Source organism: Ursus arctos, unplaced genomic scaffold, assembly GCF_023065955.2.
Source record: "Ursus arctos isolate Adak ecotype North America unplaced genomic scaffold, UrsArc2.0 scaffold_25, whole genome shotgun sequence".
In the NCBI taxonomy this organism is placed as follows: Eukaryota; Metazoa; Chordata; class Mammalia; order Carnivora; family Ursidae; genus Ursus; species Ursus arctos.
The window spans coordinates 13,812,673-13,828,535 of NW_026622930.1; the positions used below are offsets into that span (position 1 = coordinate 13,812,673).

The 15,863-nt window shown below is 42.8% G+C and overlaps 1 protein-coding gene across 14 annotated transcripts in view; it reads left to right on the top strand.

Annotated features, from left to right (window-relative positions):
- The first annotated feature begins 366 nt into the window (after positions 1–366).
- The window catches only part of FOXN3 (forkhead box N3), a 384,586-nt gene continuing 369,089 nt past the window's right edge, over positions 367–15,863 (top strand). For 5 of the 14 annotated variants that reach the window (XM_048219823.2, XM_048219835.2, XM_044389973.3 and 2 more), the window contains exon 1: positions 367–514. The gene's annotated coding sequence lies outside the window, so the exon portion shown is untranslated. The remainder of the gene's footprint in view (positions 515–15,863) is intronic. The other 9 variants (XM_026515472.4, XM_048219831.2, XM_057318326.1 and 6 more) reach the window with 4 other exon arrangements.

A 15,863-nucleotide genomic window follows, 5' to 3' on the forward strand; every position in this document is an offset into this window, starting at 1 on the left:
TGAAGGTACCGGATCACAAGTGCACCAGGCAACCGTACGGAAACCAGTTACTGCCCTAAGCTTTACACTGGGGCTGCAGATACTAACATCCGCCTCCAGCGAGTTCAGTTGTAGCCAGTGTGTTTCTTTTAACATCTTATGCCAGGATTTGACACCCAGCGCCCGTTCATCCGCACACACGGTGTCCAGTTTTGAAAAGGGTCGACGGGTTTTTCTGTTTCGCCGGGGACTCCCGGGGCTCGCAAGCTGCCTGCCGTACGTGCGGGCTGCAGACCGGGCCGCGGGCCGGCGGGCGCGCGGCGCGCACTAGGACCCAGCGGGGCTCCGGGCCCGGGTGGGAGCCGCGCCGCCGACCCCGGGCGGGCGCCGGGGCTGGAGCCGGGGTTCCGGCCGCGTTCGGCTGCAGCTCGGCCGGGAGACGGCGCGACCCGGCGGCGGGGCCACCGGCTAGTCCAGCGCCGCCGCAGCCCCCCAATGCGGCCGCGAGAAGCAGCGGGGGGGCCGGCGATCGAAGGTAACGAAAATGGGGCTCATTTCCTGCCTCCTGAGCTTCTGCTCTGGCTCAGCATTGTCACGAGAAGCCCTCACTGTTCTGGCTGCTGCATTTTGGGGCACCCTTTGATTTTTTAAGGTGTCCGCCCCCGTATTTCCACCTGGTTTCAGATTGATTTATAGCATGCAGCCCAAATGGGAAAGAGCCAGGGATAGCAAGTTGAATATTTTCATTAGTTTTGGCTCAAAAGTAAGTTCATTAAAAAAAAAAAAGTTTCTCAGGAATTTGTGAATAGCCGTTTAAAATTTTTTCTTTTAAAATAGCAGACAAATGAATAATTTAAAAAATTATCAAATAATTGATGTAACGCTGTTAATTACTTCCTAGGGCTTTACTTTTGTGGGCTCCCCAGGCGTTACTTTTATTTTCAAGGAACTAACGTGTTAAATGTGGAGTTTGGCTCGGGCAGAGTTTACAGCATTGCTGTCGCAACTGTTTTGCTATCAATTATAAACAGTGTCAAATCTGTGGGCAGTTTCAGCCTCTTTTCCAAGACTGTAACTGGTTATCCTAATATGACATATACAGATGAGAGTTTCCTTTGAGGGCAGCAAGAATATTTCTCTTTTTGGAGAAGCGTTGTTTTGAGGAGAAAAACCGTGATTACTGGCTGGGAGGCTGAAGAGACTATTTTTCATGCTTTGTTTATACTCCTGGGATGACATTTGGGGAAGGGAAAGGCAGTCTTTCTCGGCAGCTTTTAATTGTGGGATTATTAATTTACTTAATTTATTAGTTTCAATCGGTTGGGCTCGGGGAGCCCTCTGTCACAGGATGTGCTTAAGGTGACACATTTGCTAGCAGTTGGGACACATGATTGCAAATGTAAAATGTACCTCCTGTGGACAGGTCTGCTGGGAGCTCCCATGTGGAGCTATCGTAGGCAGGGTGCTCCTGGCTCATTGAGGAAAAAGGGAATCCTTTTCCTTCGCTGAGGGAGACATCCTGTTATATTCCTTTTGTTCCCTGTTTTTCATTGATCGCCAGCTCTGCCTTAGAGGGGAGAGCAGCTCAGAGTGCAGAGCGGAAGACTGCACAGATGACTACAAACCACTTCAACTCTCACACTGATTGGTCAGCTAGATTGAGACTTAGGAAAACAGCCACCCCAAACCTTCTTTTAAAATCCTGCTGTAATTTTCAGATTAGCCTTCTCGTGCGCAGATTCCTGCAAGATGGCTTTTTAATTTCGGGTGCAATTTGTGTGAGAGAATCTTTACGTTTAATTTTTCGTTGTTGTTTCTATCCGGATAAAGTAGGCCATTTTGGTGACAAATTTCTTTGCAGACGTCAGCTACTAGCTTACATTTACCGACATATCACTTTACAATACGTTCTCCATGATCTCTGCTCAGGAGCTGTACGATGCAAAGTTGTTCAACTTAGAATAATTTTTTCTAGGTGGTTTTTGACCCGAATATTTAAACAGCACCATCAGCAGATGGATGTCTAGCTGGATCTTTACTTTGATCATTTAAGGGTCCTGTGCATTAACATGTATCACGCACTAAATTTAAGTCTGCAACAGTGAAAGAAAAAGGTAATGAAGAGCAAATGATCAAAATCACCTTGCACACCCTGATTGGAAATTGTGGGGAGAATGCATTTCACATCCAAGAAAAGGGGCATTCTTCACCTTAGGGAAATAGAAATTAGTAAATATTGTGGAATTGTGTATCTACAAGACAAAAAAATATATAAGACCCATGGACATCTTCATCTGAGCCTTAAAACACTTCAATTAAAGAAGCATTGTCTCAGAAGTTGTTAAATGTACAAACACTTTTCTGATTGGCTTGAAAATTTAGACACAGGAAGTGGATGGTATCTAATAACCGATGAGTGGAGACATGGTTGTCATGGAAACCGAGAATAGTACCCCCCCAACACACACATACACTACCATAACCACCACTTAAAAAAAAAAAAAACAAACCCTGCATGTCATCACAGATGCCTGGAGAACATGTTGGCTTCTGTAAGCTTTCCCACAGCATCTGCTGAAACCCGAGACCGTGCCTGTCAAATCAAGGTCATTTTCCAACAACAACCAAAAATGCAGTCTCTTGGATTTCATAACCGTGTTTTATTAAAAATATGTGAGGGAAAAAAACCTTAAAGTGAGGGTGAGCACACGTGCTTACTTAGCAGTTGGTTACCTCTGAGTTGTGCAAGGAAAGGCGAAGAAGAAAGTATTTGAGCACTTAATTGTGGAATCAAACTGATTTGTAGGTCCTACTGTTAGAACGAAGCTCTTTTTAGAGCCGTAAAGAGTGGAGTGTTGCCCGTGGCTGAAGAATCACTTGGGGAAGGTATAATGAAGAGGCTCTGTTTGCAAGAGGGTTCAAAGTCGAACTGTAGCAATTGAATTCAGAGAACTGGCATTTTGGAACCCTGAACTGAGGCTGCCCAAGCAGGGATAAATTGACTGGTGCTTTGCAAAGTACAGGGGAGGGTGTTCTCAGTAGCTGAGCGGGGAGAGGAAGACTCCCACTAAACAGGGCTAAACTGTTTCCAAACTGCAGCTAGTATTTGATTAACTTAGAAAAGTTTCCTCATCTTTGGTAGATGAGAAGAGTGCTCTAGTTTTTAGGGTAATCGAGAAGTTTTCAAAGTCCAAGTTGTGCCTGTTTTCAATATCTTGGTAATGGCTTCAGTGAGGAGGGGGAAGAAGGGAGAAAAGCTTGGAGACCCACCCCCCCTTTTCACTTTGCTGAGTGAAGAATAACCAAGGAGGCCCTCTCCTCAGTTTTGACTTGAACGGTCAACATGGAAGCTTGTAACTATGATGCCAGTGTGTTGCTTAACATTTCTCTAATCTTGTCAGTGAGAGTCTGTAAATTCTAAATTCTTGATATTCATTTAGTAATATCTTCCTTCCAATCATGACTTATAGCATTGTCTTGCTTTATCTTAATTGAAATTGGTCAGTTTTAAATCTTAATTAACACTTTGATCTTTTTAAAAAGCAGCAAATTTTCCTTGTTTTTATCAGCTAATTGCATGGGGGAAGAGAGAAAGAGGAAAGAATCCTGACTGTATTTTAGTGTTTATATAATGTCCTGCCCCTATGCCGTGGGAAGTATGGACTTTAGAAGAAATACAGCGATATAACCCTCACCTGTTGGGTTGATTCAGCGTATATATTTCATGATCCCATGTTGGCAGATTTTTAACTGATTGGGATTTGGTGAAAAAGTTGTGTTTAATGGCACAACAGTTCTCTTTTAGCAAAGGATTTCCTGCAGGGAGCTTTCTTATCTATAAGTATGGTCATTGGCAGGAAGCAAGTCAGTTGCTTGTTTTTACAAACTGAAGGAAATGAATGGGATTTGTTGGTTTCTAGAATCTGCCTTCCTTCTCCATTGTCTGTCAAATAGTTTGCTCAGAATTTCTAAAGCGACTCCAAATCTTTGGCATTTCTATTTATTTATTTTTGACTCTGGGATTAGAAAAATTGGTCATTATACTACTATGTACAACTTATTTTACCAATACAAATGAACGAGACGTTCAATAATGCTCTAATTCATTTTCAGTTGTTGGATAGACACATACTCACTGAAGCTGGCATTTTTTGATAGCTATGCCAAATTTCTAATGATTAATCCAGAATACGAATCAAATGTCAATTTCATGGAGAGGTAAAGGGAGAGAGGCAGCTTCATTCTCTTCTTTGCTTATTAGAAGAAAATTCATAAAGAGTGAATGTGAGGTATATGCCTACTTTGCTGATGGCAAAAGGTTGGTGTAGGGGGAGAGTCAGAAATGGGCGGGGATGGGGGAGGGGGAAAGCGCTAAATCAAATCGGTGTACAATCCATGTGAGAAAAACAAATCTTAACCTCGAAGAGATTTCTTGTGCAAAACTCTGGATTACTTTTTGGATAGTGTAAATAAACACATTCAGTTGTTTTAATTTGTGTATGTTTCAAATTCTGGAAGAGAAAACAAGGGCGAGCTTCTTTAAAGGAAAATACGTACATAAACCTACATTTGAAGGAAACAGCCCTGGGGGGTTGGGTAAGAGTGTCTGAGGGAGAGAATGATTTGTTGCAATGGTTTTCACACATTTTTGAAGACATCATTTTTGTTTTATATTTAGCACCGAATGGAATCTTATGCAAGACCCTAATACATGAGCAGAATAGGAACAGAGCTGTTTGGCGGAGAACCGAGAACCAGGAGCCCAGAGCCTGACGTCTTCCCCTGGGCTGTGCCTGGGGCTCACCCTAGAACCCTACTACTAATGTGAAACAGTCTGAAAATCACTGCTTTTAAAGTGTCCAAAATATTCTCTAAAGAAGGCCCAAGGGAATGGCTTGCAGAGCCCTGGAACCTCTTAGCTGAAGAGAAAACTTTTGCCTTGACAGTTTAAGGGGCGTTTGTGCTCGGAGGGAGTAGGAAACAGGCACGCGCTACGGCAACGCCCTGCACCGGTCTCTAATAGGGAAGGAAAAAGGTGTTGTTAGGGGTTACTTCCAAACCAGGGCCCCCTTTCCCTATAAGCTATGGGAACATTGCGTAGATGTATTTGAGACTACTTGGTTGTGATTATTCCGGAATACGTGGATTTATTCCGTTGCCACCTCGGGACCTGTTCTATCACTGTTATTCTATTTGTCAGTGAAAATTATTTCATATTAAGTGTCGTTCATGAAATGAAAGTTTGCCAAGCTATATAATCTGCCTGGCAGACTCAGTCGTGTTTTGAGTGTTGAGTAAAATGATAACACACAGATGATATTTGAATACCATCAAATATATTCGCATTATCTCCTCTCTTGTGCGATCGACTGAAATAGCAGCGTTGGGGTTGGGCTCCGTCCTCCTCGCGTACATCGCAGAGCTACGGGTGTTAGATTTCTCGGGGTGGTGGACAGAGAAATCCCCTTCAGTTCCACTCTGGATTTTCACGACCACTCGGTTCTCATGCGCACGGGTACGGGGGTGAGGAGAAATCAGGGGACCCTTCAGGCACGGTGTGGTGCCTTGTGGGTCTGGTGGCCACAGCCGTCCTGCAGGCTTCGTTTCCGGGAGCATGCGCAGTGGGGGAGTTTGCAGACGTGGGAAGGACAGACCCCTCTCTCCATTCTCCCATTACCGCCTCTGTGTTTGCAGTTCCCCTTACCTGCATGGGGTTGGCAATGGCAATTAGAATAATCAGTGTTTGGAGAAGTTGCAGGTCTTCCAACAATTTGTGCCGGAACTTTTTCTTTTTTTTCTTTTTTGTAAGGTACGCTCCACACTCACGGTGGGGCTTGAACTCACGCCCCTGAGATCAAGCGTCGCAGGCTCTACCCACCGAGCCAGCTACGCGCCCCTGGGGAACTTTTTCCTTTTTTTTTTAAGAAAATATTTCCTCTACAAAGATGAAACTAGTATGAGCACAAAATAGTTGGCTGTGGTAGTGGATGGAGAGAAAATGATTGTGGTTAACTTTTATTTGTTGAATTGTGTGGAAGAAAGCTTTTCATGTGTAGGCTGTTTAAAGCTATCTTATTCCTCCTCCCACTGCATTTCAAAGAAGAATGAGTGTGTACGCAGAAATCCAAGGGAACTGTCCCAAGGCATATTCATGAAAATAGACCAGTGATTCCTCTTGAGTGAGCACTTCAACTCCAATGTTCTTGGGGACTTTTGTTTTTGAACTCAAGGATGCGGTCCAGTTACTGGGACCTGGCAGAAATTGCTAGTGTAGGACTTCAGATGTCACACGGAGTGTGTGCTGGGTACCTTTCTTAAGAATCGGATAACAGCAAGTTCTCCTTGAAGAGGGGACTCTAGTATATTACACAACACATTAGATTTCAGATAATCTCAGGTTATCTTTTCACACCCTGACATTTTCTGATTCGGCAAACTGAACATTTTTGCAGCCTTTAAAACAGTTACCGTTTAATGACTAGTTAATGCAGATCTCTAAATTAAGGTAGTCCTGTTTCATGGGACTAGATGTAGCATTGATAGTGGTCTCTTGAAATAAGTTGCTATGGATAAGTTTGGCAATATCGGGTAACAGAAAAATCGTATTGCACTAGTAAGAGGCTTTCCTTTAAAAGGTACCTTCCCCGGGTGCCTGGGTGGCTCAGTGGGTTGGACGTCTGACTTGGGCTCAGGTCTCGATCTCAGCGTCCTGGGATGGAGCCCTGTCTCAGGCACGGGCTCAGGAGGAGGAGTCGGCTTCTCCTTTTATCTCTCCCTCTGCCACTCCCCCTGCTCCTGCGCACACTCTCTCTCTATCTCTTTCTCAAATAAATAAAATCTTTTTTATTAAAAGGTGCCTCCCCTGCAAGATTTTAATTGATTTTTATAATTATTCATATACCACTACCACTGTTACCAGTAAGTAATAATAAATATGCGTTAATGCCCATTTTATAGGTGAAGGAACTGAGGCCCTGTGTTCCTAGGGCCACACACTCATTGGTAGCTAGCCAGTTCTCCTGACTCCCAAATTCCAGGCACTTTTTCCACCCCACTGGCTACCTCACAACTGTTCAACTGTTTCTGTTCCAGGGTTGATGACTTCCCCTTCCATGCTCGAAATGGAATCTCCTCCTGGGAAAAATCGCAGGGTGGGGTAGGGAATATTTGATGTGATTTTGGCAAGAAATAGGGTTTTGCTTCTTGACATTCTGTGTTCCCATGTCTGACCTGTAGGGATGCAAGGGACTTTTTAGTTCCCTTGTCAGAGATTCCCTTTCTTAATTCCTCTTCATCTTTTGAATTTTCCTTCGCCTACCTCCGAGCACATTCACCTCCTTGGTAAATGAAAGGCTCTTACTGCAGGGATATGACTTTCCTGAATTACCCAAACATCACACTTCGTCTTTCTGTTGTGGCCTCCGCAGAAACGAATTTCCTAGACAACGTTCACTTTTGCAATTCATAGGAGCTGTCCGACAAACTCAGAGATGCAAATACAATGACATCTCCTTTATTTTCTGAATTAAAAAAACAGGGAGCTTAATTTGTCAGATTAGCAGACTGTCTGGTAGCTCCTTCTTGGGGCTCCCCTACCCTTAAGTCCTACGAACCCCAAGTGGGTTTCTACAGACCGGGTAGAGCAGGGTCACTTTGACTTCCTCATGTAAGCCGAGAGCTCTGCTGCTTGCAAGCTGGCAGAACACGCTTCAGCCAGAGAGAGTTGCTGGGGACTTGTTCAGGCTGTTAGCAGCAGTCGGAGGTTGGGTTGGCGAGCATTAGGACGTCGGGCCCGAAAGGGAAGGGGCCGAGACGTCAGCAGCTCCTACGACCACTCTACTCTTCGGCACCTTCCACGGGGTCAGAAACGTAGATGTTTTAGAAGGATAATCATTTTTAATAATCCTCTGAACTTCAAAATGAATGAAGACCCTGGGAGAGTGGGTTTTAGTCCAAACAAACGGGAACAAGAGAAGTTGCGCCAGTTCTGAGTCTGAGCGTTCAGGCAGAAATGTTCAACGAGGGCATTCATTTTGTTGTTGTTTTTCTCTGTTCCCACCATTATCCTGTTTGCCAGGTTGGAACACTTGGACACCTCCTTGCTTTACATCCATGTATCTCATTTATCACCAGAGCTGCTTGCTGCTTTCTTGGAAACTCACTTTCTATTCATCTCCTCATCTTGAGTGCTGGTGCGTCACGCCAGGGAGACCGCAGGTCACCTCGAAGGGGCTCTGTTCCTCCCGGTCCCTTTCCTTCCTCTGTCCTCCTGAAGACTTGTCACCCCCCGAAACACTCTGGAAGCTCCTCTGCCACTTAGAGCTGTGTGTGACCTTGACCTAAGACCCAGTGATATGGAAAGAGGACTCAGTGATGTGGAAATCCTGAACAGACTTTTGTGAAGGTTAATCATAGAGTCCCTGAGAAGCACTTGGCACAGAGCCTGGCACGTAGTTGCAACTTACCGTAGCGATTTGTATTGTTGTGTTGTTATTGTTGTTACGTCCCTCAGCTACTGAGAACCCGTGGTGGCTTTCTGTGGCTCACCTTCCCAAGTCCGTCTTCCTCTGCCTGTCAAGACCTTCCAGGAGCTGGCCTTACCCCATAGGGTTCAGGGAATGCCTCTGGAACTGGTCCCCGAACTTGCCTTGCTCCTTCCAGCTGCCCTGCGTTTGTTTGTGTTGTTCCTAGTTCCTGTGATCCCCTGACCGCAACCTTCTTCCTCCATTCTCATGTTGGAAAGACACCAGTTTCGCCCATCCTGCAACTCCAGTGTATAGAGAAAATACAATTTATATATTTTTTTCCTACAGCGAAACTTCTTCCCCAGCACACACCCGTTGATTATCAGGAAAAAGAATAATAACTTCTGATCCTATTTTAAAACTTAGTGCAGTCAGATAATCCAAACAGTCCCTTACAGTAACTCTTAGTCTTCCTAGGAGAATAATGCCCATTCCCTCATGTTGTCCCTGCTCCTTTGCCTGTGATAGTGTGTGTGTGGGAAGGAGTGTCCAGCATGCTCCTCGTATTTCCTCCAGAGGACGAACAGATTCAGGCTCCGTAGGTGGGGTGACCTCTGCTCTTGGGGATTGGGTCTCTTGCCCACTGGTGCTGCTTGTTTTTAACTAGCAGTTGAAGCCTGTGACTCCTATTACACGTAATCTAATCCAGTGGTTTTCAAAGACCCACAGTATGATATAGACACATTGTCAGGGCGCCTGGGTGGCTCAGTCGGTTAACCGTCTGACTCTTGGTTTTGGCTCAGGTCACGACTTCAGGGTTGTGGGATCTAGCCCTACATCCGGCTCTGCACTCAGCACGGGTCTGCTTGAGAATCTCTCTCTCCACGCCCCTCTGCCCCTCCCGCACCACTCTCTCTCTCTGTCAAATATATACATCATTTTTTAAAAAAAGATACAGATAGGTTGTCAGGAGATCCTAGTAAGCACTTACGGACATTGTACACATGGATGGGCCATACAAAAGATAGTATTATTCTTGCTACAGTCCATGCGCTCTGATCTCCTCCATTCTCTTTTATTTTATTCTATTTTATTTAATTTTTAAACCTCACTGTGATACGCCCTGCTGACTTAGTCCCACCTCAGCTCCCATGAGCAGCAAACTCTGAGTTTTAGCCACATCCTCCATCAGCCTTCTGGTCTGGTGGTCTTGGCGAGGGGTCCCCTCCTCTGGCCACGGCCAGCTCAAGGCAGGTGCATGGCTTTCAGCTCAACCTCTTCCTCCTCCTCTCCCTCCCACCCCAGCCCCTCACCTCACCACTCCCTCTGCTTGAGCATGCTGTCGCACCGGGCTGACAAAGCTGTGCAGGCCATCCCTTCTCAGGGCTCCACATGGTGCATGAAGATGGGCACAATGACATCCCTCTACACCCAGTGTAGGCACCCAGTCAGGAGGCAGAATCACCCAGGAGTAGGTCAGGCCAAGCAGGAGCCACTCCCTTATCCTCTTTTTTTCTCTCCTATTTTTTTTTTTTTTAAAGATTTTATTTATTTATTCGACAGAGAGACAGCCAGCGAGAGAGGGAACACAAGCAGGGGGAGTGGGAGAGGAAGAAGCAGGCTCATAGCGGAAGAGCCTGATGTGCGGCTCGATCCCATAACGCCAGGATCACGCCCTGAGCTGAAGGCAGGCGCTTAACCGCTGTGCCACCCAGGCGCCCCATCTCCTATTTCTTTCCCATAGTTAGCTGGACCCAGAAAGGGGTGGATTCTTCCTTACTTTCCCTATGTCACCTCTTCCTTGCACCATCAAGGCAGGGCGATCAGGGACTTTCCTGTCCCTGATGGGTGAAAGTAATGTCTTCCACTGTCTTCTGGTAGATTCTTTGAGTTGGGTCCTCCAGATTCCTGGTAAATGGTAGAAAATCCTGTCCCAGGACAAAGCCTGACTTTCAAGGCTGTGGAATTTCTGCCTGTGGCAGAGTCTACTAGTTTCCCACCTGTGTCCATTCTGTGCAGATTTTCCTGGGATCAGCTAATGATCACATTTCGAAGACCCCCCCCCCCTTGTAGCTAAGAATGGCAAAATTCTAGCTTCTGGGTTGCGAGTAGATATGTGGGGTTTCTCTTTGGTTTGTTTTTGTTTTGTTTCTGTTTTGGTCCTTGTTTTTCTTTACCGTTTTATCACATACTTTTTTTTTTTTTAGCCCCAAACTATAATAGTTTAGTTTTGCCTGCTTTCATATAAATGGAAACATTAGAGGTGTGTGTGTGTGTGTGTGTGTGTGTGTACTGTCTCATGGTTTAAAATATGTTTCTTATAAACGGGAACAAAAAAATGGAAAGCCTCTGCATTATGGTAACTGTCTAGGTATGGATGGAATTTCTGGTCATAGGGTATAAGCATCTTAGTGCAAATTAGTTTCAGAAGTGCCTGTGCCAATTTACACTCCTACCAATAGTGAATATGTTTTTCTGTTGTTTCATGTTCTCAAGACGTTTAATATTGTCAGACTTAAAAATTTTTGCCAGTATAATAGGCGTGAAGTAATCTCATTGTTATTTAAATTGCTTTGGTTATTAATCAGTTTGAGTATTTTCTCGTAAGTTTATCGATAGGTCATGTATGTTTCTTTGTTTGTGAAGTTCCTATTTGCCTTTCATCTGGTGTTTTCCAAAAGCGTTTAGTTTCGTAGATCTTCTCTGTAGTATCTCTATTTATTTTCTGCTTGTATCTTTATTCTTTTTGTTCTTTTGTGTTTATTACTCTGTTTTTTTAACTTCCTGAGATGGCAGCTTTTGAAGTTTTCTCTCCTATTTTTTCTTTTAAAGATTTTATTTTAAAGTAATCTTTACACCCAACGTGGGGCTCGAACTCAACGACCCTGAGATCAAGAGCTGCAGCCTCTTCCAACTGAGCCAGTCAGGTGCCCCTGAAGTTCTTTCCTAATAGAAAAATACAAGCTCTAAATGACTTGTACGACTCAGTTGAAGTACTGAGTTAATGCTATCTCAGGAGTTAGAGTATGTAAAATTTTCACTGTTCAGTTCTAATTCACTTCTAAATTTATCATGACTTTCTTTGTTCTATGTATTATTTAAAAGTGTTTTGTATCTTTCAAGTTATTTTTTCATTATTGATTTCTAACAATTGCATTTTTGTCATAGAATACAGCCTCATGATGTCCATTATGGAACATTAAGTCGAGCTCGTTAACCTAGTTTTTAAATCTTTACTATTTTTATTGATACTTTACTGATCTATTTTTTTTTTTAAAGATTTTATTTATTTATTTGACAGAGATAGAGACAGCCAACGAGAGAGGGAACACAAGCAGGGGGAGTGGGAGAGGAAGAAGCAGGCTCATAGCAGAGGAGCCCGATGTGGGGCTCGATCCCATAACGCTGGGATCACGCCCTGAGCCGAAGGCAGACGCCCAACCGCTGTGCCACCCAAGCTCCCCTTTACTGATCTATTTTTAATTGAGAGAAGTGTATTAAAATTTCTCACTGAGAGTAGTTCATCATTTTTCTTGAATATTTTGAAGTTACATTATTTGGTGTATGTATTTAGAATTCTTCTGTCATCTTGGAGAATTGAATCTTTTATTATTATGAAGGAATGCACTTTAACGCTCATGTTTTTTGTCTTCAAGCGTATTTTGTCTGATGTTCATGCAACAACACTATACAACCTCCGGACATATCAGCTTCCTCTTTATTAATTTTTGCTACTTGTTTTTCCATCCTTTGTTTTTTCAAACTCTTCGTATCCTAGTATTTTGGAGGTATCTTTTATATGTGACATATAGGTGGATATTGTTTTTAGGCAGCTCTATAAATATCTTTTACTGAAATATGTAATGTTTATATTTATTGTAATTACAGATATATTTTAATTTATTCCTTCATGTTATTTTATCCTTTCCATTTCTTCTGCCTCTTCCATGTTTCTTTTTCTTTCATTTCTTGCCTTCTTTTGAATTGAGGAGCTTTCCTTTCTTATTTTATATATTTTTCTATAGTAGTTTAGAAGTTTTACACTATTATTATTCTTTTAGTGGTTCTCTGAAAGTTTTGGCATGTATACTTATCAAAGTCTAAAACTAATTCATATCTTTCCTTTCTTCCCCAAACAATTAAAGGATCTTAGGCTACTTAACTCTAGTCACTGCCCCCCCCTTCCCCAAATTAGGTCCCATTTTTGCTCAGTGTTTTAGGTGTATCTTATATTTTTTTGACTTCACATGCTAAACATTACCGTTATCATTTTAAAATAGAACTTTTTTTTTCAGATTTACCCACATATTTACTACTTTCTTTGCTTATAATTCCTTCCTCTGCCCCCAGCCCTGCCCCCACTGGATCACTTCTCTTCTTAGATTTCATTTAGTGAGCACCAATTGAGGGAAAACTATTCTAGTTATTGTTTGTTGGAAAGTTCTATTTTTTCTGTTTTCTAAAAATATAGTTTTGCTAGGTATAAAATCTGTGTTTGCTAGGTATACAATTGTAGTTATTTTTCTGTTGACACGTTAAAGATGTTCTGTGGTTTTCTGGTTTCCTCCACTGAGAAGTCAATACCAAATCTAATTGTCACTTTATTCAATAGTACTTTATGGCTGCTCTTAGATATTCTTTTGTCTTTGGTATTCTGCAGTTTTATCATAAAGTATCTAGATGTGAATTTCTCTTTTATGTATTTATTTTGTATGGGGTTTTCGCGGGTTTTGTGAATTTATGGATTGAATTTTTTCAACAGTTCTGAAAGATTCTCAGCGTATTGTCCTGCTCTGTCCTTTTCTACTTCTGGATTTCAGATTAAGTATATATTAGACTTTTGTTCTTTGTCTTCTCTATGTTTTAACCTCTTTTTCATGTTTTCTGTCTCTCTCTATATTATCTTTATGTGCTGTAGTCTAGCTATTTTCGGTATTTGTCAGTTTCTTCTATCCAGTCTGTTTGATCTTGCTTGCCGCTTACATACTTGTTTCCTTCCATTATTTAAACATTTATTTTATATTGTGTGTCTGATGATTTTAAAATTTGAAGTCTTCGTGGGTTCAGTTCTATGATCTCTTGTCTCTGCTAGTTATTCGTGATCCCTCGTTTCCTTACGCATGTGTGTATTTGTGGGTTTTGTTTTATTTTACTGTGACCTAATTTTTTTTTTTTTTGAGACTTTATCAGTGGGAATTCTTTGAGGTTTGTATTGAGGTGAATTCTCTAGATTTTGCATTTGTTTCTGCCAGGTGTGTGGTATCATAACGATCTGCAAAGCAAGGACTTAAAAATTTCAACTTGAGTTTTGGGCGATCCATCACATAGTCAGTTCATACAGATTTGCAGCACAGACTTTCTCTCTACTCAACACTAGTTTTGGAGACAGGCAATTCTGCCAGCCTTTTGGAGTCCTGTCTATAGCAGAGCACCTCCTCATATACTTTCTTTGTACCTCGGTAGGTACCTGGCTTTGTTAGTGCTGCCAAATTCATTTGCTGTCCCCTGTGCTCCATGATATTATAAAAACAGAAGCTCAAGTTCTCCCAGTTTGTTAACTGCCTTCAAGGTGAAAACTGATATAAGTGTTATGCTCTGACTATGCCTCATTTTCTTGTTGGCTCATACATACATTTTAGACTATTTTGAGGAAGTATTTTGTCTGGCATCTTTAGTTGTTTCAGGGATTGGACAGGTATCTTTTTTGCCATAGTGCCAGAAAAGGAACTGCCATCCTCCTTTCCCTTTGTAGTCCTTCTTTAATAGCCCCAGCACATATGAATGCCTCTGGGCAGCTAGGGTGAAGATCACGTGTGCATAAAGCGATAGAGAAAAAGCACCATCATTATTTTCAAAATATTACCTCCTTCTATACTTATTTGGAACCCTAACTTGTAATAGTTGAGGTAATACTAGCTGCTTCAATGAAACAATCAAAACAATAAACGTTTATTCCTTACCTATCCAAAGCGGGTGTCCTGACTGGAGAATGGCTGTCATTCGGGTGGTGAGTGAGGGAGCAGGCAGTTTTCATTCTGGGGCTCTGCCATGGTCAACCTGGGGCTCCCAAGGACATTGTGCTTATTTGGATCACACTGGTCAAAAGAGGAAAGACTGTAGAAATGCCGGAGTGACAGGTTTTTGCTGGCCATCCTCCACATGGCACATCCCACTTCCTTTCCCAGTTATTAGCTAATCCTTGGTAGGATTGCCACGTCTGCCTGCAAGGAGGGTTGCTGGGGAAGGTGGTCTGGATGTGTGCCTTGGAGGAAGCAGAACAGGTGTAATAAACAGCCAGTCTGTCTCTGCCATGCATTTCCTTTCCGAAACTTTGGCCCAACCTGTTTCTCACTTCTCTGAGCTCCTTTTTCACTTAGAATCAGTGCCACCACGGTTAGGATTTAATTATCCTGAATTATTTCATGTTCATCCAGTTTAGACCCCCCAACTATAGATTAACTTCCTTGAGGGTGTGAATTTTGTGCTGAACGTTTGAAAATGTCCCCTATCATGCAGTTTTGAACACCCAGTGTGCTCCACAAAAATTAACCCTCTGAATGAAAGAAGGACATTCTTGTTCTAAGCAGATGACTGCTAAGGCATTTAGGGGTGCAGCGTTGTAATCGGCAACTTATTCATTGTGTTATTCCTTCACGTTTTCTCCTTGGACTTGAAATTTATCAAAATAAAAATTTGGAAAAAAACCCTGAACCCTGACGTTTGGAGGGGGTAGTGCACATGACAGTGGTGTTCCCACAGGGGGCGTGTTCATCTTCATCTGTCTCAGTTGTTTCTTCTGAAATGTCTTGATATCTGCCCTCTCGTCACCCTCTGGGTTGTTACGAAAATTCATTCGAAATTTCAAATATTTGTCGAGGTCTGCAGGGTTCTAGAGACTTGGGAGCAGCTGGGTATAGGGGCAAGAGATAAGACCCTGCCCCAGAGCCAGTCAGGTGAGGGGGTGTAAACAAACTGCTTTGAGTGGAGAAAGACTTTGTGATTGATACAGTGATGGTTCTAGTTTATTTGTAGGATGGCAAGGATAAAGGCTTGGTGTAATCTCAAGACCGTTAGGAGGGACTTTTCACTTCTTTCTCCTTTGCTTTTAGGTCTTGCCTTAAGGAGGCCAGCCTTTTTCCAGGCAAGTAGTTAGCAAATCAACAAGCAGAGTGTAGCTCTTACATATTCTCTAGGGCCACAGATAATCTCAGCTGAACTGGACCCTGGGTTGTTGGCCTCAGTAGCACTCTCTGCTTGAGCTGAACTCATTACTTTGTTGCTAGGCGCAATGTTTTCAATTCTCTATTTTTATTTTCTGTTGCTATTGGTCTTAGTAAATGAGAATGACATATGGACTTGAGTTAAACTGTTGGAATCCTCGTTTGTTTTCTTTTCATTGCATAGTTTTCTTTCTCTACT